Source organism: Motacilla alba, chromosome 5, assembly GCF_015832195.1.
Source record: "Motacilla alba alba isolate MOTALB_02 chromosome 5, Motacilla_alba_V1.0_pri, whole genome shotgun sequence".
NCBI classification, from domain to species: domain Eukaryota; kingdom Metazoa; phylum Chordata; class Aves; order Passeriformes; family Motacillidae; genus Motacilla; species Motacilla alba.
Window position 1 is genome coordinate 305,859 of NC_052020.1, and position 23,399 is coordinate 329,257.

Consider the following 23,399-nt stretch of genomic DNA (forward strand, 5'->3'; position numbering starts at 1 on the left):
TTTTTTTTTTGCTGCAACAATACTGTCAGGTTGCTCTGATCAGCAGCTGGTGACTGTGCCAGCTCAGTGATGCTGTAAGGTGATGTAAAGGATGCAATGCCATCTCTTGTCCCTCTGCCTGTGCTGCAGATGTTTCAGATACCTGGGCACAGCACAGGTCACTCCAGCCACCCCTTGCCCATTAAGGCATCCCTGTGCAATCCCGGGCCACAGCTGAGGTCTCACAGCTCTCCTCCCAGACAAGAGAGCAAAAAAGCTACTTTTAAAGGAAAGCTCAGGTTCCCAGGCAGCCATTTGACAGGAAAAGCATCTTTACTAAAAACAGCAAGCACTGAAAGTCTAGACTCTCCTTAGAGTGCTGTCTCTGGTTGAGCCCCAGTGCACCCATGAAACACTCTGTCTTCGCTCATGGGGGGTTTCTGTAGCCATTATCTAGCTGGCCAGGGCTGTGACTAACAAGACTGCAGCTGTGGCAAGTGACTGCTTCCCTTAAGCTGAAGGCAACCTGGAGCCTAACTCCAGAAGAGTTAACAGGGTGGAATAATTTGCCTTAACTTGCAGGGAGGAGGAACTCCACAAGGAGCCATAAAAAGTGGCAGAGGTAAAACCCTAAGACATGTTTTCCTTACCATCATGTTTTCAACTCAGCAAAGACACATGCATCAGGTTTAGCCAGAGCAGGAGATACTGAAGGCTCACTAAATACCTTCTCCCTGGCCACAGCAATCTGAAAAGACATAAATTCCTTCTTGGGCTACCAAAAGCCATAAACACAAACAGAAGCACTGCCTGATATAAACAAGATAGATGCCCCCAACTAAAAGTTTACAGCCTTAATGTTATCTACCAAACACTGGTGCTCTTCTTTACCAACTCTGACAGATAGGGACAGAAATGATCTTATCTTCAGACCAGCTGAAGTCCAAAGAACATTTTAAAGAAAGGGAAGCTTAATAATCTTAAAAACACCCTTTCCTGTTCTTGGGAATGAGAAGAGTCTGAAACAAAAGGAGGCTCATGGAACTTCTTTAACTGGCCTTTAGAAACTTAGGGTGAAAAATGCTCATTAATAAATAGATCTGTTTTCTCTAGAAGAGCTCAGCTGTGGAAATACTTTCCATACACACCCTCCCTCTGTCTCCTTGTCATACAGATCTGGGAAATTGCCTGGCAGAAGAGAAGAGGTCAGATTTATGAACTGTAAATTTTCAGCTCTTTTTTCCTGTCATATGCTGTGACAGTCTCCTACTTTGAATGTTTCGGTTCAGGTATCAAAGAGAGGCATGGGGAGGTGCCTGGATAGATAAAACATCTTCACAGCACAGGAATCTTTTCCAAGGATCTTGAAAAGATCAGGAAAGGGCCACAACAAATATTTTACATAGGCTGCTTCTTAGAGTTTGCCTTTTTCCCCGTTAATTCAGGCTTTATCTGTCATGTCCTTCTGTGTCGTCAGTGCAATTGCAAACCATAATTCTCCCTGGACTGATGCTGAGGAAGAGGGCATTTTGTGCAAAGGAACATCTCTTTTAATTGTGGCATGGAGTAAAAAGCAAGTTCAGCTAAAAAACCAGTGCAGATGCTAAAAACCTGTGAGGCTCTGTGGACAGCCAAAGCTCTCAAAGCTCTACTGTGGCCCCTCCAAGGGCACAGCCGAGTCCCCAGGGCGGCCCTGCTCCAGCCAAGCCTCGGCACACAGGCTCCCTCCACCTTCCCAACCCACTGCCCCATCCCTGAGCACCACCACCCTCAGCAGGGGAGTGTGTGGTGATCCCGGATGCCTCCCAGGCAGCAGAGAGCTGACACTTCTGCTCCTCCTGCTCCCAACAAGCAGGAGCAGCTGCAAAGTGGGGCAGCTCCCAGCGCCTCTGCCCGGGGCAGGCAGTTGTTGCTCTAACAGAGGGCCCTTGTGCAGGGATCCTCCCCACCAAGGCTGTTCCCAAGAACAGCCCAAAGCAGCCAGGCATCAGCCCCCACAGGGTCTGTGCGAGGCTCTTGGCCTCGCCCGTGATGCCAATGGTGTGTTTGTCCCCACTCAGCCAGCACCAGCAAGGCCCTAAAGGTGAAAATCCACTCCTGACTGGGAAGGCGTAACTGCATCCCCCTCATGGGCCAGAAACAGCACCAGCACCACGGCAGCGGAGCCACCACAGCATCCCAGGCAGCTCTACCAGCACCTGCACCAGCTGTGGACATGCTCCTGGCCACACTGTGTCCCTTTCCTGTGTCCTGGCCACGGGCATCAGTGCTCAAACCCAGGCAACAGGGCAGGGAGCTGGTGCATCACGTCTCTGAGCAGCCGTGAGGCCGGCGGGCATCTTTATTTAGAACATTAATGGCACAAATTAAACCTCTGCCCTCCCAGCTCCCAGTAATAGGCACGATCCAAATGGGATAAAAATAGGCAAGTGTGGGAAATAAAGCCAGCTAGCAACTTGAAAACGAACAGCTAATTTTAAAAAGTTTTCATGCTCAGCCACATAATTCAAGTTACGACCAAGTAGAAAAGCCTATTTTTTTTTCAGATAATGAAACAGTATGAATCTCTTCAAATTTGACAAGACTGTGGCTCAGAACAGGTATTTCCCATCCTGACTGAGAAGTCTGGGGGACAGACCTGCACAACTTCACCTCCCAAATCATTCTCACAGCCACGTTTACACCATAACAAAGGTTTGTCCGGCCAGTTTTGGTCAACTCCACTTCTGCTTGGCCTGCTGAACGCACAGTGCTGCCCATGTGCCTGGGGGCCAAATCCGGGGAGCTGGTGGGACTTTTGCTCCATGAGGAAGCAGCTGTGAGTGCTCTCCTGGGACAGAGCCTGCAAGCAGCGCCCAGCTCTTTGTCTGGCCCCCGAGCACGAGCTGGAGGCAGATCCCAGCCCAGCCAAGGCCACCGTCAGCAGGGATGCGCTGCTCTGAACCCTTTCCCCATCAGCAAGTGGGCACGGGGCCCTGGGGCGGCAGAGCCCACGGCCCGTGGGGGAAAAGCTGCTCTTCATGGTGCCCAGCCCCAGCACTTTTCCGCTCTGTTTTGCCGTCGGAATATCCGGCTTTGGGAGACCTGGCCCCAAATTCGGCAGCGCCGCTTTCCGAAGGCGCCTCGCAGCTAAACTGGCCAACAAAAAGCCTCTTGTAGATAAAAGAGCTCTGCGAGTCAACAACTGGCTAAGCAGTCTAAACCTCTAAGTAAGGCATCCTCTATTTAAACGTTATAGGCAAATCTAATTTAAGCTTTTAAAAATATTATGGGCAGGTGTTTAAGTGGCGGGCACACTGGGCTGGGCTGGGCTGGGAGGGGGCTGGGCGCCGCTTCCCAGGCGGGCAGCATTTTGTTCAGCCAGGCTTTCTGCAGAAGGGCCACGTGACGGAGGCCAAATAAACAGCATCTGGGGATTTTCAATTACAGACCTTCACCCAGCATGCCTGCACTGTAATCTCTACCAGATGAGGCTCAGGCCTCACTATTTTCAATAATTCACACACTGTGTACACATAACATGACAATAAGGGCATTCATGCAACCGCCTGATTCGCACATCAAAGCTCCCAAATGGCCAGCTGTAAGCATGCTTACTGCTGAATAATTCATTCTTTTCACAGGCTTGAAAAAACGCTCAGCGGGAGTTGGCAAGCTTGTGTTCTTTCCTGTGTGGTATGCTAAACTCAAATTTTGAAAGAGGTACAGCCCCACTAAAAAGAGTCAGGGATACAACTATTTAAATGTGCATATGCGAGCTTTCGGATGGCTGCTCACAGAAAAAAAAACAAAAAGGAAAACAAAAAAGGAAAAAAAAAAGAGGAGGAAAAAGCAGCTCTACATTTCCAAGTGGATAGTGGAGATAAGAGGAAATAACCTACACGTCCTCTGAGGCAGGTGGTTAATAGAAATAAAATGATAAAGCTGTTTTCTGCCTGGTAAAATATTTTTACACATATTATTCCTGGCTAAAAATCTTGGATATTCCAGGCACATAATAGTCAACAGGTTCAGCAGACTTGAAATTTCCTCATACTTAGCATAAATGTTCTAGTAGATGGCAAAGAGCAGTTTTGTTAAGACTAACACATGTGAAAAAGGCAAGCACAGAAACACCAGGGCTAATTCTGTAACTTCCATTTACTGTTCTCACCGATACAGGTTGAATACTAATTCCTGCACGATATTTTAACAACTTCAAACTTGCAGCTGTGTCCCTGAACATTTAGCTTGCAACAAGTGAGAGTGTTCCAGATTTTGTAATACTTTGACTTAACACAACAGAACCATCATTTCTTTAGGAGATTAAAAAAAAAAAAAAAAAAAAAAAAAAAGGAGAAAACAGAAGGGTCTGCTTCATAATATCAAGTTTTCTTGACTGTCAATCAGTGTCTGAACCAGCAGGATCAACTAGTCATGACCTCTCCTTATAGCAAACACATGCTGCTTACCAGCTGTGGGCTGTGTTTTTTACATCCTTTTCTCTATCATTCAGAATGGCTTCCTCCTAATCACAATAATCCCAAAAGTGCTAAAACATATCAATCGTCCTCTAAGCCCTGCCTACAAAAGGCCAGCCGTCCGACCTTTATGGGCTTGTCCAACAGCAGCTGATACTTCATTCAACTACAAATCCAATTTAGCAGTTACAAGAGGTTTAGCATCACTGGAAAAATATTGGTGTTGATCCTGCACTCTTAAGTCAGCAAATATTCCTTTGCCATATTGTTTAGCTTTTTCTGCCATATTTACACTTCTGCTGGATTTCCCTGAGTGACTTTAACAACAGCATTTAACCTCTGAACTGGTAATACTTACAGTTGATCAAACAGCGATTTTTAAAATATGTTTACCACAATTACAGAAACATAAGCCTATTTGAATTCCGACTGTTATAATTCTGAAAAAAATCCCCAGCCAGCATCCCTAAAAACAAACACAGTCATTTCACTCAAAACCATCGAGCACACTTTATGTACCAGTTATGCAGGATGTTATTTATTATAGCCCTTTGGGCAAGTTCATGGCAATTCTCTCCCTTATGTATTTTTAATTGCCAAGTGAGCCAAGGCAAACACTCCCTTCATCCCCCCCTACACCTTTGCATTTTCTTTTATTTTTCCCCCCATCTTTATGGTTTTTTTTGTTGTTGTTGTTTTTTCCCTCCTTCTTTTTCCCCTCTGAGCAGCAGTAAGTGTCAGGGGGCTGGGGCCCAGGACACAGGCAGGTCTCACAGTCCCCAGGGAATGGGAGGGGAGCAAAAAAATTAACTGTGTGTCTTGGCCTTGTTGGAGCTTGTTGGTGCCCTGAATCCCTTGGGAGCCAAGGGTCTGGCTCAGAATGTGGGTAAGGACCATGTGCAGAAGTGGCCGCACAAGGACAGGACCGGGAGGGGACAAAGACCTCAGGGTTCCTAAAACAGGTTTTAAGGGCTGCCCCAGTGGGCTGTGTGTATGCACACACACACAAAAACTACAATAACCCACTTAAATATTACTATACACAAATTAACTGCTTGCAAGGCACACCCTAACTGGGCTGCCCAGGAGGAGAGGGGAAAGAAAAGATCCCAGAAACAAAATAACCGAAATAATCCCTTCAGATGCTAATGAGCAAACAATTACAATGACTCATTTAAGTTATATCATAATGATACTTCCAAAGAAAAGAACTTTTTGTGCATTGTATTAAAACCAACAACAATAAAATGGTCCCAGATTGAATCAAGACCACAATTTAATTTACACAGCAAAAGGGAAATGACCTAATAGTAGCACAGAAAGATATTCTCCTCATGTCAAGTCTTAATCTTTGGGTTTCATCCCAGCTTCAGTTTTAGAGAAAACAATGAAAAAGACTCATAGACACATCTGGTTCAAAAGTGTTCATTGACATTAATGCAATGCATTAGATTCTGTTTGGCAGGTCTTCATACTGGGAAATATTCCACATAAGCAATGCTTATTAATTTTCTTCTGATTTTTTAAAAACAGAGGCAGAACATATTTCAAAAAGAGAGGAGCGATCCAGAGAGCTCTCTGAATATTCATTAATTAATATTTTGTCAGTGTCAGTTGTCTCAACAAAAGAAGGTTTTACAATTTACTCTAAGACCCATTTAATTAAAATTTAAATGCTACAAAAAGACACGGCTTTTTTTTTTTCTTTTTGCCCCTAGTAATAATTTTCTACTTACAATAAACTGTATTTTACTGCAACCAAAAATGCATTTCAAAACAAATAGCAATTTTTAGGCTTCAGAATATACAAAGAAATCCCCACAGGAGGAAAAAAAAAATACCCAAACTTTGACCTTTGCCATATCTCTGGATCAGCTACAGATGTTTAGCAGATTATACAAAAACCTAGATGTCCTTAATCTGACATTGTGGGGCTTTTTCCCCTGCTCTGATAGGAATTGTCAGTAACCTCTCTGCAAAAACCCCGTGCGAATTCCACGTGCAATTCCCGGGCTGTTTTCCGAAGTGGTGGCAGGGACATTCAGATTTCTCGGGGACAGGAGCAGCTCAAGAAAGGAGCAGACTCTTGCCCAGCAGAAAGTCTGATTTGGACAGGAATCCTTCAAACACACAGACAATGGGCTGGCTGACCTGTCATGCATGATGGATGAGTTAAGGGGATTAAAACCACTATTTGCATTCGAATAGATAAAAATTAGCAAAATAGAATTTCTCAGTAGGTGGCTTCAGTTCTGTTTGTTCTCATAGGCAAAATGAAGTTCATTTTTAAAGGAATTACGACTGTTTAAGTAACGCTTGTTTGCAGAGAAGAAATTCTGGGTGCTGGTTTGCTTCCTATTGTTTATTCGTTAAGAAGGACACTTTAACTATCACAACAGTATCCTTTTCACCCCGTGTTTATTACTAGAGCATTACACAACCACAGTGTTCTAACCACTTTAAATTCTATGTATTCCTTAATGCTTACATGTTTCTAAGCTGCATATACCCCCAAAAAAAGTGGTTTGAGTTCAGGGAGAGATAATAAAAAAGACCAAAAAATCACATTAAATTGTATATTGATGCTTCAGTGAGGTCCTGAGTTACGAGGCTGTGACTCAGGAACTGTAAAAGGCAGATGCTTGAATCACTGCATCACAAAAATTCCTTTTGACCAGATTCATACTGCACACAGTGATGGTACCTAAAAGACTCAGAGATGGCTGCACAAGGTGGCCTAATGAAGGGCTGGCCTGACAGAACAGCATTTTATTGTTCATACAACATATCCACGAGAGAAACCCGTGCGGACGAACGGGCGCACGCAGGCGGGCAAGCGGATGCAGAACTGCAGAAACATCCATCGACCATCTGAGAGCAACCAAGATCTGTCTGTCTGTCTGTCGGTCAGACCAGAGCTATGGAGGTCCTGCTCCTTGCAAGGCTCTCAGAGCCAGGAGCCTCCAGAAAATCCAGCGCTTTCTAAAACACACATCTGAGTAGTGCCAAATCCGCTGCTGAGCTCTGCCTGCTGTAGCAGTGAGCTGCAGCCGCAGCAGTGACATATTCCAGCACACAGCACCAACAGACTGCCAAGCCGAGGCACCAAGGAGGCACACTTCTTCAGAGGCAGCAGGAACCAACAGGAACAGCTGTGGCACGGTTTCTCAGCTCAGCACTCGCTGTAAGGAGATTTTAAGAGAGCGGGTCACTTCTCTGGCTCAGTGATGGGGCTCTGGCCACATCCAGAGGTTGTCTAAAACAGGGCAGTGCCAGAGCTGCAGCCACACAGCTCCATGGCATCCACAGGCAAGAGAACACCTGCTGAGCTACCTTCATTTTCAGCTCTGCACTGGGATTTCATGCAACCCTTTGCAAAAACTGTTTGTTTAGCTTACGACTTATGTGGTGTCTGTGTCTCACGCAGTTAAGATGCTTTATTTTCACAGCAGGTGCAAAGAGGTATTTAAATTTTCATTATGTCCAGGGTACTTGGCCTTGGTTTCTGTTAGATGACAGCTTCTGACACCAGATGGGCCAAGTGGAGAAACGGCATATGAAAGAGCTTGGGATACATCCAACACCAACCTTGGTTTCCAAGTTATTTCACAGGCACAAAGTAGCATTTTGTGGAGATTTTATAGCTAACAGTGTCATTCTAGCTACAGTACAATAAACATTTTGCACCAATTACGAACCCACAAGAGAGACCTACAACATACTTGAGTTACAGGGTAAGTCATTTCTTGCAAACTCAGTCTCAAAAGATGTTTAAAATTGAGACTCCTTTAACTCTTTTTTTCCAGCCTAAAGAAAGACCTGTCCATAGGTCCTCTCCATTGGATCAGCTGCCCATTCCTGCCTTCCTGCAGAACCCAACTGGGTCACTGTTGTTTGAGCTAAAGTGGAGGAGATCAACATTGCTGCACTTCTGAAGGACTCCCAAGACACCAGTCCAGGGAGAGAAAAAGAAACCTTAATGTCATCATAAACTCCGGTATCAGAACACCACAAGCTGTTGAAGAACAGAAGACACCACTGCTTATTTTGAAGTTCAGCTAAGAGATACAATAATGAAAAGCTGAGTAATCAAATACTACTGCACCATAATGCATTTTGTTGAAATTTGGAAGTGTTCCTCATAAGCTACCCATTTGTCAGAGACAAAAATGCCTGCCTGGCTCTCCCTGCCCCTCTGCCCCAGGCTTCGGCACCCCACTGTACATCCCAAGCAGGGTAAATACCATGCTGCTGATTTCATTAGCACTGAAAACCCCCATTCATGCCTTTCAAAATATGCAGGGTTATCTTGGAGAATCATAATAAAATTTTGCTTTGTGTAGCCACCACATGTTTTAGAACCCTAATATTTGTAATCTTTGTTACATTTTTTTTAGTTAAATAGGTTGCTTTGGTTGATGGGAGGGCTCTTTAAAGAAAAATAATTTAAGGGGTTGGACATGCCAGAGAACAGAAAGAAAATCACAGTCATTTATAATCTTTTTACCATTATTTGTTTCTATGGTAAATCACTGCTTTCTTTTGCTTCTCAGCTCATGGCTTTACTTCACATAACACTTATTCAAAACATGTACATTTGGAAACCTTTTCTTTGTTTGTTTTGGATAAATGAGTAATGAAGTGCAAACACAGCTCCACGCGTAATTCTTAATCCCACTTTCTTTAGGCCTGATGCAGTGGGAGAGAAACTTTACGGGTTGTTTTTGTGCCATGGACACGGGGCTGGAAGAGGAGACTGGGCTTCCAGCTGCAGCTGTGCCGAGTGCCTGTGCCCCCCTCACAGTTTTGCCTGTTGCAGACGTTAGCTCTCTACATATGGTGCTGAAAAAGGCGCATGAAAGCTGCCTGCCCTCCACCCACGCCCGTGGTTATCCTATGGAGCAGCCCCCACACCCGTGGTTCCTAATCCTGACAGCAACAATGGACATTTCACAAGGAGCAGAAGGACTTTGCTTCTCAGCTCCATCACAGACTCACAGATTCATTAGGGCTGGAAAAGATCTCTGAGACCCCTGAGTCCGTTACCCCAGCGCTGCCGTGCTCTCCACCAAACCTCGTCCCCAGGTGCCACATCCACGTGCCTTTTGAACACTTCCAGGAGCTCAGGGCTGAGGATTAGGATTAGGACCACGATGGGGGCACATGTCCCAGCACAGCCCCACTGCTGGCACCTCCAGACACACTGGCAGGAGCCACGAGCAGGGCAGCTTCACACAGCAGAGGAGCAATGTTTAAATACGCACACACATCTGGAACTGAAGTCAACATTTATTAATGTAGCTTAGAGATTTCTGCCCCTACCAAGCTCCCAGTTTGCTCATAAGACTTTAGCATCTGTTTAGTCTAACCTGCTGATATGGTAATCAGTAATCTCCGGTGCATAAAATGATTTCATTTTTCTTCTAATTGTTGGCACTTTATGCATTCTTCCCTCCCCTCTTTCAATAAGCTGTCTCTCCTACGATCTCTCTCGCTCATTCTCCTCCCCCAGCCCTTCTTCAACAGTAAGGACAAGTAACACCAGTCCTTCCCTCTTCCTGGCCCTTTCCAGGATAACCCTCCATTCCTCATGGGCTCAGCTTGGAAGAGCACGTCCCTTCTGCCTGCCCCATAGTGTGCAGCCTCCACACCACAGCAAGTTTTAGGGGTGTTACTGTCTGCTGGGCAAAGTCCTGACCAAGACTCCTGCATCTGACTTCTACCTTGGCCAGAGGCCGGCTGGATGCATCTTGACACATGGAGAAGAGTTTCAAGGGGGGAAAAGGCCCTGAGCTTCATTACAGCTGAGACCAACAAACGAAAAAGGGTTTCAAAGCGTTAAATACTCTTGTTTGGATCCAGCCAAATATTGCCAAAACACAGGCAGTGTACAGACTACTACACTGTACCTAAACTTCTACTACACTGTACCTAAACTTCTGCCAACTCCACAGAGCACCAAATTTCTTAGTTTTACAAACTTTAAAGCACTGCACTATATTTTAAACTTTATATGTCTTGGTTGTAAAGGCATTTTCTCTGAGGCAGCTGGCAAATCCATCCAAACCCGGCTATGACACCAGTATCAGCACTTTAGCACACACGAGGTTCTTGCTACCAAAAGACAAAGAAATGGGCATCGGGTCAGCCAAAGGAACTCCATCTGACATCAGGCTTAGCTATCACACGTGCACAAAGACAATAAATTAGCGCTGCAGAGACTTATCAAGAGTGCTTGCAAGAGCGACACCCCTTTCATCTTTGTGAGATGCGTGTGAATACGGCAGGACTCACCTCTCCAGACACTAAATTGAGCTATAGACAGATTTTCCATAAGGACTGGTGGACATGGTAGTGTTAGCTTAACAGCTGGACCCAATGACCTTAGGGATCTTTTCTAACCTAATTGATTCGGTGAGTCTATGACATAAGAACAAGAAGTACAAATATACTTACTTACCTCAGAGGCTCACAAATGTTTATACGAAGCTATTAAAAAGCTGAGATTTAAAACAACACATCCATTTAAAAGAAAATGAAAGGCTGTTTCTAGTACAGCTGATGCAGTTATATGTTTTCTGCTGGGGGAAATTTACAGCCACATTATTGCTGTCAAGGAGGGTAGTGAGCCACAAGGATTTCCAGATGCCATGTGTGAAGTTTCTCATTTCCCCTACCATACTAAAGTACATTATCACCCAAACGCAAACAAGCTTTAAAAAGTGTCTGTCACTAAAACATGTGTGGCCCTCCTTCCTGGACTTCAGAGATTTGGGGGTTTTTCTTCTCCTTTCCTTTCTTTCCAAGCCAGATGGGAGAGGGCAGTGCAGCACTGCCAGGGGCCCAGTGCTGATCACACTGATGCTGACAGCAGTACTTTGGGCTGCACCCAGAGTGAGAGGCACTCTGTCAGAGGGAAACCTGGCTCTGCCAAACACCAACATTTCGCTTGCTGAAAGTCAGGCAAAGGAGGGGAAGAAATGCTGCTACAACATTGCTCAGAGCAGTTATGAACATGGAAACATTTAGGAGGAACACAGAAGTGCACTGGGCTCGCGTGGCCAGGCTTTGGCAGTGTGGGGGCTGCAGGGGTGGCTGCTGTGAGGAGCTGCCAGCAGGTTCCTTGAGTCCAGCAGTGCCAGTGCCAGCCACCTGTGAGATGGACACACCTCTGGCCAAGGCTGGGCCAAGAAATGGTGGCAACACCTCTGTGATAACGGATTTAAGAAGAAAAAAAAAAAAGTAAGTTATTGCACTGATGTAAGTGCAGTCAGACAAGAGCAGAGTGAGGTGTGTGAGAGGAGCAGCCCTGCAGACAGCCAGGTCAGCGTAGGAGGGGCAGGAGGGGCTCCAGGTGCTGGCGCTGAGACTCCCCTGCAGCCCTGGGGAGGCAGCTGAGCCCCTGCAGCCCACATTGGGTCATTCTGGGGAGAACTGTTGGCTGTGAGATGCACTTAGCTTGGAGAAGTTCCTGGAGAACTGTCTCCTGTGGGAAGGAGTCCATGCTGGAGCAGGGGAAGAACTCTTCTCCCTGAGCAGCTGCAGAAACACCGTGTGATGAAATGACCACAACTCCCATTCCCCATCTCCCTGCCCCTCTGGGGGAGGAGGCAGAGCTAGGAAGGAAGGAGGGAGGGATGTGGGGAAAGTGTTTTTAAGATCTTATTTTACTTCTCAGTATTCTGCTCTGGTTTTGTTAGCAATAAATTCAATTAATGTCTCTAACTAGAGCCTGTTTTGCCCATGACAGAAATTGGTGAGCAATCCCTCCCAGTCCTTATGTCAACTCATTAACCCTTTGGGATATTTTGTCTCCGCTGTCCAGCTGCAGAGGTGGGTGATAGACTTTGGTAGGTGCCTGGAATCCCACAAGGTTCAACCCACCACAAGAAGATAAAAGGAAAAACATGTTCAAGTTTCTCCTAACCAAGTTTCCAAGTTTTTTCTCCTAACCAAGTTTCTCCTGTACCTATAAACTGAACTTGCCACACCAGCAGGCAGCTGAGGAAGCTGTCCCATTGTACGGACACCAGTGGGCAGCTGGGACAGCTGCCTGCACAGGAGACCACCCTCACACCTGCAGAGAAGGGAATCCCGTGCCAAAAGGACTTTCAAAGGCTTCTGCAAGCCCAGACAGAACGACCTCTCTCAGGGCTTCTGGGACTGCTGCACACAAGCATGGGGCTTTCAAGGGGGAATGGGTGCAAACACATGCCTTGCAATCAATCACCTTTCCAGCTCTTACTAGCAGAATGGTAGGAGAATTAAAGGTAGAAAATATTGTCAGTGACGTTTTGCTGCCAACTGGAATTGTTTTTTAAAAAGGAACCACAGAATTCATGCAAAGGTCCAGCACAATGGTGCTGAAAAGAGGATACAGGGGGAAATATCAGAAGGCTGATGTCATATAGTCCCCACTGATTTCTTCCTCAAAGCAGGTGGTTTTTTACCTGATGTTAACTTGAATCTTTTGCTGAAAATGAAAACTAAACAGGAGATATTGAATTCAAAGCAGAGCTGACCCTTCTGTCACATCTGGGATCACACCAGCAACAAGAGAGGAGCACAGCTTTGAACGGTTTTGCTCAAAACAATGAATGAAAAAAGTTAGAAAGAAATGTGTGTGCTAAAGAATGAACCAAAGTTAAGGAAAGAGGGCATGCTGGAGTCCCTCACTCCAGCTGGAGAACTCCCCCTCTCCCACAGGACCATGGGCACCAAGTGGCACCTGTTTCTGGCACAGGCTCAGCAGAGCAGCCCCGTGCCAGTGCCAACCAGACTGATTGGAAGCCTTTTTATGACACAACCTTCTGTCCAGCACTGCCAGAAATATCTCCCATGCCTGCACAGTCCTTTCTTGTGGTCCTCCCAAAGAGGGTATTTACAACGTAAGCCTCAGCTATCAAAAGGACACTCTTAGAAACAGTAAACAAGTCCCTGAAGCCACACTGATCACATCAGATGTTTGGCTTGAAGTTGTAACATAGCATTTTCTGAAAGAAATATAGATCTGAGTAACAAAAAGAGAGTTCCCTCAGGAACTGCCACACTCCACATTAATACTGCAGAAAAACTGAATTTCTGCAACAGCAACTGCTGCAAATAGCTGAAGGCTCCAGTGCAGAGTGTGCACGTTTGATGGAACAGAAACAGCCAAGGCAATTATTTCCAGAAACTTAGGGCAATCCAACATGGACAAATCCCTTTTCAAACCTACACTGGGTGAATCTCAGGCTGATCTGCCTGAGACTTCATGGCACTCTCTCATACAGAAAGAAACTCTTCCAGACTGTCTTCTGCACCTGTCAGTGCTTGATACTCCAACCTTGTTAGAAAAACAAGTTCACAGATTGAAAACAAAAGTGCATTACAGTGCTTTTGAAACAATCACCCTGGCTTCTCCTTCATCTTTTCATTTCCACTAGATTAATAAAAGACTTCAATTAAAATGTAAGCCAATTTATAAAATATTTTAAAATTCAGTAACTCAGATCTAGCATTTATTTTCTATTGTAACATCTGCCATTCCAGCAGGCTTTTGTTTGCATCTTGTCCCATTCTTACCTGGACAAAAGGCTCTTTTTTATTCTCCAGAATAAAAAAACAGTAAGTGAAGATGACAGACATCTCTGTGTGCATAAGTAAGCTCATTCAAGAGTGAACATGAGCTAAATATTCTTAGCAACTATAAAATTAGACCACAAACTTTTATGCCTGAATTATTTGCTGATTCTCCGAGCGCTGGAAATACTTTGACTCGTGCACCTGAGGAAGTGAATCTCCACAGAAACTGGATCTCAGTCAGTTTTCTTTCTGTATATTCTTAAGCAAGACCCCCAACAGAAGACCTCTGGGTCAACTCCTTGTTGGGTTTCTCCCCCATCTGCCTGCCTGTTTTCAAGAAGTCTCTAAAGGTGTTTCCTAATGAACATCACCTCTCCAGTTAATGTTTAGTAAGGGATTTGCAGAAGTGACTGGGGGGAAGAGGCAAGCACACACTTGTGGACCACTTTGGAGCTGTAGGCAAAAGAAAAATCCAAGCAAGGGAGTCTTGTTTCACTGCTGCATTCAGATTTGAATCTGAAGCCCAGCTGCTCATAGCATTTGAACGTGAATGCAAACAGTGGGCTCAGAAAATTAATCTCAGCCCTCTAGATCCTCCATCCCTGTGGTAAGCAGTAAAGACCACAGGAAAAGAACTGCAGGGACCAAAGTGGATCAAGAAGTTTTCCTCCTCTAAGCTTGCAGTTTCATGGTTGTGCTTGAACGGAGGAGGTAACAGAAACCTGCAATAAAGCTCTTTATGCTGAAAACAGCAGTGGGCAAAAATAAAAAATTCTGTCCCACTTCCTACCTCTGTTCTTTTATATAGCTGATGGTTCATACTCACTCCATATATTTTACTAAACTTGGGTTTAAAATAGTACGGGATTAAGTAGAAATTATTAATATTTTACCATGTCAAAAACTTTCTGGGTGAAAAGATTTCAGCTGGTAAAACTGTTGATTTTTGAGGTTAAATAAATATTTACCTGGCTTTAGGATTTAGTAAATTGCATTAAGCTAAACAAGTAAATTGCATTAACTGTTATAACTTATTCTAATTTGAGAAGCTTTAAGCTAGTGCAAATTATATAAATTAGGCAAACTTAATCCCTGTTCTTAAGCCTCCTTAAAGTCAATTGCATTCCTTAGTATTTGAAAAGATAAATTGAAGTTGTCAGCGGTGACATCTTAAGGTGTATGTAAAATGAAAACCTTGATTTTAGATGTAGGTTAATTTTCACTGCTGTCATAAAATAAAGTACACGTTTTTAAAAGTTCTGTTTTCTTTCACATAAATGTCTTGTCTTTTTCCTAAAATGTGTGAAATAAAACCGGCTAGCATTCAATACTGGGCTCAGTAGAAATCATTGGCCTGCAAGTTCAGCATTGCTTTCTGCAACATAAAATCCAATACCTCCAATAGCAGATCACATTAAATTTGACCTAACCTGTGGGCAGGGCTCTTTACCCAGAAATAACATCCCTTTGCCCAAAATCAGTGTTTGGAAGGATCATAATCTTAATGTGACCCATGGGAAATACAACACCTCCTGTCTGCCCGAGAAGTTTCACTTCCAAAGGATGCTCACATCCAACAAGGCAGACACACCCACTGAGCCATGCAGGACTGGCCTCATGTATAAACACCCAAGGGTTTTTTCAGGAACAAAGAAACTACACCACTTCATCTAGGAACAGCCTCATCTGACTGGAGCTCAGTCTGTAAAAACGGAGAAATGGACCCATTTCACAAGAAAAAGGATCGATTCCCAGAAGACTTTCTTCAGTCAAGATTTTCCCATTTTTCCTGTATCAACCCACTCAACCTGCAGCACAAATGCAGGTATCAATTCCAAAAATAAAAAAACCATACCAGCATGCTGAAGGCATCTGGGAGAGCAGTAAATTACTAGCAGATTGGAAAGATTGATTTGTGAAGAAGTTACAAGGAAGTGGAGACATTGCAATCAGCATGTACATGGTGTAAAGGCCGAGTTTCCCAGCAATCCCTGAATGCCCTCAATTCCCACTAGAAGGCTGAAATCAGTGGGAGCTCAGGACATTCAACAATTCATAAAAATTAAAGCAGGGCAACGACTGGTTTTATTGTTTGTTCTTGGCAGTACCCACCAAGAGCGCGACGCCGAAGGAATGCGTGATCAATGTTGTGACAACTTTGCAATTTGGAAAGATTTAAGCAAAAGGGATAGGGCAGTGAAAAGGGGCGTAGCAGTGAATGAAGCGACCCAAGCTGATGGTGGCTGGCATTCTTTACTAATACAGCAATCTCTGCGTTTTGGGTAGACACTATTCCCAGAGCAGCTCAGCCTACCTGCTATGGACATCCTCATTCCCTACAGATCCCCAGGGAAGTGCCTCTCCCATGTTCCAGAGAGCTGTAATCCGGAGGGGGGTGTGGGGAGGTTTGTGGGGCAGCTCTGGCAGGGCCCTGCACTCACACACCCACTGCAGGTGTAATAAAGGGGCTGATAAATGGGATGGGAGAGCAGCACAGGGGGACAGGGGCTGCCTCGTGGGCACAGGGAAAAGTGCTGCAGTCTGCAGGGGCACGAAAGACATCTGAGTTGCATAAAGACAGGAACTGATTTTTTTTTTTTTTTTGGTGAGAATATACTCAGAGGAATGATCTTAACGAAACAAAGTTTAAACTTTAAGCAAGAAAATACCTTCCAGATATAAAACATGCTCCAAAGGACGTCCCATGTTACGACACTAAAAACTAAATTGGCAATATACTGACAGAACAGAAAATATACTGATAGGAGGAACCTTTGGCCAATTCTTTTTTTCCCCCCACTAGATGTATGTTTGATATTTTCTTTCTGTATGACCTGAAAACCTGTAAACAGAGCTCCAGGTGATAGGTGCACCATGAACTGTGTGATAGACAAATATCCCTGCCCCAGTCCAAAGAGAACCCCCCATGACACCAGCACTGTTCTTTGCTTCAGCTCATGGGGTTCAGTTTGGGTCATCCTGTGATGAGCAGGGAGTTCAACTGCACCATCCTTCGGGTCCCCTTCAACTCAAAACATTCCCTGACTCTGTCTCTTTTCTGTTACACTCTTCTAAACCTGAGCCACACCCAGCAGACCCTCCCTGCTTATCTTTATGGTTTTCTTACACAAAACAGAGAGTTAGAAAAGTAGGTGATAAATCACTGAATTATTACTCTCCAAGAAGAGCTGTGGCTAGCTAGTATTGTTTTGACATCACTTTTCTTGTTTATCTCACTTTTTCAAACAAATTACACTTTTTATTTGAGCACAGGCTTTGCATTTCTTGGACACCTGGAATATGTAAAAATAATCCCACAAGTTATCTCCTTTTCTGGGAGGGGAGAATAAAATAAAATAAGAGCTTTCTGTAAATGCAACCTTTAACTTCCTTCGAACACTTAACACCAGGCTTAAAATTGTACCATATCAGCAGAGAGAAGCTGAAATACCACGAGCAGCCCTTCCACCTACTTTGCTTTACACATTAAACCACAATTCAAGCAGAGTCCATTAAGGCATCTAAATGTGACTTACCACATGTGTTAATTGGGTGGGGAGGGAAAAAAAAGAAAACACAACCTTCGAATGTGGACATTTATGTATTCTCATTATTCAGACCCTCCTGATGCCACAATCTCCCACTTCTATAGTTTATAAATGTTTGATTTAAAATATAGCCATTTTATCATTTGTACCACATTTACCTCATCTTACCACTGTTCTGACTGGATGAGAGGCTAATGTAGCCTACAATGTCTGGTCAATTATTGCATGGACACCAGGGACCAATTAATGCCATCCATAAAAGCCTGAATCATTCTGTCAATTAACTAGAACTAACTATGTCATCAGATATATTACTGGTGAGCAAGTCTATTTGGTTGCAATATGTCTTGAAGGAGAGCAGTATCAAATGAATCACAATTGACTTGGACAACTGCTAGCATAATTTCAGAAGATGAAAAGACAAATGTGGTAGTTATTAGTGGTCCCCTGAGGAATTACGGCCAAGCAATTGTAATGTGCTAAGACTGTACTAGCAGGTGCCCACAGCACAAACCAGGCAGAGGGTTAAATCAATATTTTCAATTTCTTGGGATCAATTCAGTGTTTGAACAAGATGGAAACTTGTTAGCAATTGGCAGAATGTGTAAATGAAAAGCCAAACTTCTTATTATTTGTTAAAAAGGAATCAGTGCTCTGCATCATGCCCTTGGCACGAGGTAATGCTTTCATGATCCAGTTGCTTGGGCATTCACTAAAAATCTAGCAGTTCTTAAATTTCAATAGAGTGCAAAAGGTTACTTTAATACATGCTGAACATTCAGGATCTTTAAAAATGATTGAAGTGTCAATAGGAAAGTTTTTGAGCTGTGACAACAGCATAGCTATTAACGATTAGTGCAAGAAGCAGAAGAAACCTTGATTGCTTTAGAAAAGTCTCACCAGGAATGCAGCTTGACACCCTTGCTACAACTTCACATTTATTCTGTTTCACGCAGGAGAACATTTGGATCATCAAGTGATCCTTTACCAATTAAAGAAAAAGAAAAAGCCACCTCACACAAATTGATTTCATTTATCACTGCTGGGTTTAAGGATGCCTGTAGCAGGAGCTAAAGCATTGGCATCGTATTCTTTACTTTTAACACAAAGGTGTAAAAATTAACTGCTACATCTTAATACTGGTTTACAAAAAGGCACCTCCAGCCGCCCTGACAATCAGGGTTTGAAAAATACACCTTATTTTGAGCGAGGGAGGCACACCCTTAAAACGACACCTTAGACAGGGCAGAGTAAAATCTCTGGGATCTGGAAGCAGAAAACTGGCAAGTAATGCTATTGTACCTGGGGAAAAAACATGTGATCTCAGGGAAAGCTATTTCCATGGTGCTCACCCAGAGCTTTAAGTCAATTATTTCAAACAGATCAAAAACATGAACCATTTCTCATGCTACAAAACTACAGCAATATTTATTAGGAAAACAAAAAGAAAGGCCTGATGGTTAATTAGAAAGAGAAAACTTAACAAAACACTTCTGAAAAATGCCTGAAGAAGGCACCTAAGCATCAAACATGAATACATTTCTCTCTGTGTTGGGCTGGCATAGGAATTCTTTGAATTGTCTTCAGTGTTTGGACTACCCCTCACGGGCATAGACAAGTGAAGAGGTAGGTGAAGCTCCTCTTTCACAATTGCTTGGCATAGAGACATTCCTTTTAATATACTTTGTTCTTTAATTGCGGAGATAACAATACATACAACATTGGGAAAATGGTTCATCTGTCTGAAGCATCTTCATCCAAAGGACCCCAAAGCACTCTAAACACAAAGCAGGGAAATGACCCCTTGCCCAGCATATGGTCAGCCTGTGAATTCACTGTGACAGAAAGTCATTACCAGCAACTCTCTAGCTGCTGTTTTTAAATAACAGTAGCAGCCTTCACTGATACAAGCCAAAATAAAGAGTGCTTGAACTTCAAGAAACAGCAAGCCCTCTTAAATCTTTACATTAGGTGCTGCAGATGAAGTAGGAGATATTTCTCATTTCTCAGCCTTTTCACAGGAAAAGAATGGTGCCAAGTCAAATGAAATAATGAAAAAAATAAAATAAAATCAAAATGGATTTCCCTGTTTCAAGGTTGGCCCAGATAATCTATTGTCAGTGTCTAACTCAGGGCAGCTTTGTCTGATTTGTGCAATACATTTGTCAAGAAGACCTTTCTCTTGAAATGCATTCAGCACAACATGGGGGATATGCTCCACACCACAGGAGAGCAGGTCCAGAGCAGGCAGACACACCACCAGTGCCAGACCAGAAAACAGAGGGAACACAAAACATCCTACTGAATTGGCCCACATTAATTGCAAAAATAAGTAAGAGAAAGAACTCATTAGAGTAATGTTACAGTGAATTTTCTGAAGAATAACCCAGAGAAAATAAACCTTTTCATCCAAGACACATAGCCAATAGATTTTCCCTTGCCCAGCCCCTCTACCTATTCACTGTGTGTCAGTAACAAGACGTTTTTGGCTCCCTGTACACACCCTCGGGTGAAACCATTCCCCGGCTTTGAGGAGGACACAGAGAACGTGTGCTTCCTTGTGCAGGCTGGGGAGGCAACCTGTGCCTTTAAGAAGCACGGAGAACCAGCACAACCATTTGAAACCCAGCTCCAGCAATCAGGAGACAATGAAATATGGAGTAACTTGAAACCAGCCCACGAGCTGCCCAAGAGAAACCTCCAGCTTGTCTGGCTCTCAGACACACCCTCGCAGCTCTTCTGGAAAGCTGGGCCCTGTTTGGAACACAAGGAGCTAATTGATGGCATCATCTTCTGTGTGCATGTACAAACTGAAGTGCAGAGGACAGAGGGACACACAGCCCCACTGACCCTGGTAACACTCAGACAGCAAGGACAAACTGAAGTGCAGGGAGGACAGAGGGACAGCTGATAGTGCTGACAGACTCTGCTGTCTGACAGCAGGACAGACAGACACACAGCCCCTCTGACAGTGCTGACAGACACTGCTGTCTGACAGCGGGACAGACAGACACACAGCCCCTCTGACAGTGCTGACAGACACTGCTGTCTGACAGCGGGACAGACACACAGCCCCTCTGACAGTGCTGACAGACTGCTGTCTGACAGCGGGACAGACAGACACACAGCCCCTCTGACAGTGCTGACAGACACTGCTGTCCGACAGCGGGACAGACAGACACACAGCCCCTCTGACAGTGCTGACAGACTGCTGTCTGACAGCGGGACAGACAGACACACAGCCCCTCTGACTGTGCTGACAGACACTGCTGTCTGACAGCAGGACAGACAGACACACAGCCCCTCTGACTGTGCTGACAGACACTGCTGTCTGACAGCAGGACAGACAGACACACAGCCCCTCTGACCGCGTGCTGGCCGCGGAACAAGCGCCGCGATTGTTCCCGCCAGACGGCACGGGACCCACGATGCATAATTCCAGTGGCTGCATGTCCAACTGCAGGATGTACTGGCAGCAGGACAGCAAACTGGATGTCAGGATTGTTAACATCGTTCTCTGCCAGCCGTGGAGCTGCTGAGACATTGCAGAAGCGGGGCTGGTTCATCCTCTGCCACCAGCTCGCACAGCTGCCGGAACGTCTCCCCTCCCTGCACACTGAAACAGATTTTCCTCTTCACAAAGTGGCTTTTTTTTTATTCCCCATCTAGGAATTATCTTCATTAACTTCCGCTGTAACAGCCCCTGCGTTGTGGTTTCCACAGAAGCAGAGTAAACAAAGTCAATCTTTGCAGACTGAAACCGATACGCCGCTCAGTGCGTCCCTTTGATTTCTTTTACAGCGTGATTTATCTCAGTCTTTCTGGTTCTGACTCAGTAAATCTCACCAGGCTGGAGGAAACTCTGATGCTGGGTCTGTATAAAAGCTCCTGGCGAGTCATGTGCCAGAGGAACACAAGGAGAGCACCTCTGCAGTGCTCAGCCCGAGGTGAGGGATGCAGGGGCTTTCCCATTTCATCTCTTCTGTGCTTAAAAGCAAAATGGCATGACATGCACTTCAAGCAGAGCAAGAAACGTGCTGTCTTTGTATCCACATGGCAATCTTTCTGCTAAGCAAAGACATCAATCAATTCCACTAATGATAAAAGGGAGAAATTTTATGTCAGAGCCCATTCCGCAAACATGGAATTCAAACACTGCTCTTAGATCTCAAACACAACAGAACTCACTATTAATTAAGAATAAACTACATAAAGCTATGTACTAAATAAGCCTAAAAACACAAGGCTCATGATAACTTTGAAATGTTATTTTTTCTCCAGAAGTAATAATACAAAAAAATATGTAGCGTGTTTTTATTTTGGGTAAGAAAAACCATATTTAAAATTCTGAAAATCTAAGGAAAAAACATACAGCAGGAAATTAATTCCAAGCCACTTCACACACAGTCATTGAGCTTCTCATATGATTTTTTCTGATTTAAATATGGAGCAATTTCACCAAACACTGTCACAAAGTCATACTGATGTAAAACTGCAGTCTGTACTTATCTATCAGTATTTATCAGATCTCACAGTATTTACAGATTTCACAGATTCTGGACACATAATTTATAAGCCCCATGAATACAGTTTAGTAGGGAATCAGCAGTTCTCTAGCAGATAAATAGGAGCTATGGTTTTGGTCCAGCTAGAATTGAATTTTCAGATCTTGGCTGGATAAACGGAGCAAATCCTAAAGACAATGGTAGCCTATGAATGTCACATCCAACAAGAAGCAATATCTGGCCAGAAGTCCCCATGGACTTCATGAGAGGATTTTACCTCTGGCTCTCAGGTATCCCTGCCCCAGAAATGAGTGACTTCTCCTCAAGTCACCAGCAATGTAACAATCTGATTCACTGAGTTCTTGCATACAGTTAAAATCAGACAGATTCTGCAATAAAGGCAGGGTTTGAGGATCACATCACAGGCAGAACTATTTACATGTTGCACCTGATCTCACACTGGTTTGAGCTGGCTGAATTCAAAGGACTTAGTGACAGTTTGATCACAAAATAGGGAACCTGTGTTTTTCCTTCCCTTGCCTCTTTGCTCAAGCCCCAGGCCCTCCAGCAACAAAAGGCTCCCCTCAAAACAACAACCAGCAGATAGGTCTCCACATCCACTCCCAAAAGAACATCTGCAAAGAAAATAAAGGCAAGATTCTCAAGCTTGCTGCTACACATAATCTATCATTTCTCATACTTGCTGTTATTATTACTACAGTTTTCATTGTGTTACCAATACATTTCTGCCATGTAAAGAAATACACTCAAGTAAAAGGATTTAAATATTTTGTTTCTAACATTACTTGTTTGGAAAGTAGAATCCCAACTCTGTACACTCATCTTCAACTAAAATTTCCCTTTCAAAGTGCTGTAAAGCAGAAACTGGCATTTTACCATGATCTCTTAATTTTGCTTGGATGTGGTGCTGCTGTTAGCTAAGATGAAGCACCTAAGTAGTCCTGATCATCACTCAGAAAAGACACCAGAACCAGGAAAACCATTGTAGCTATATAACAATAAAAAACTAAACACAATCATCTTGTGATAATTTTATCTCTAACATTTCACTAGAACAGTCACAAAAACGTATCTGATTATTTACAATTAAAACCTAGCATGCAAGGTAAAAGTGGAACCTACTGTGTCCAAAATGCTGTAGCTTTGAAATCAGTAGGGCAGTTACTCATGCTCCCACATAACTGATCCTGAACCCTCTATACTTTAGATCATGCACTCAGTATACAAATGCTGGTTAATTCCTACTTTGTTCACAAGGCACTGCCAGATTTAAGCAAATGATTTTGATGAGGATGTTGAATTGCTGCATCGTGTTTATGATG

General features: G+C 44.0%; 1 protein-coding gene and 1 long non-coding RNA gene across 9 annotated transcripts in view; both read right to left on the reverse strand.

Moving 5' to 3' along the window:
- TEAD1 (TEA domain transcription factor 1) overlaps positions 1-23,399 on the reverse strand; it is a 154,665-nt gene that overhangs the window by 45,048 nt on the left and 86,218 nt on the right. The window lies entirely within an intron of this gene.
- Positions 1-23,399, reverse strand: part of LOC119702035 — a 55,259-nt gene continuing 31,860 nt past the window's right edge. Inside the window, exon 2 of the long non-coding RNA XR_005257234.1 lies at positions 1-23,399. This exon is cut by the window's right edge and continues 14,518 nt beyond it. This is a non-coding gene — a long non-coding RNA (uncharacterized LOC119702035).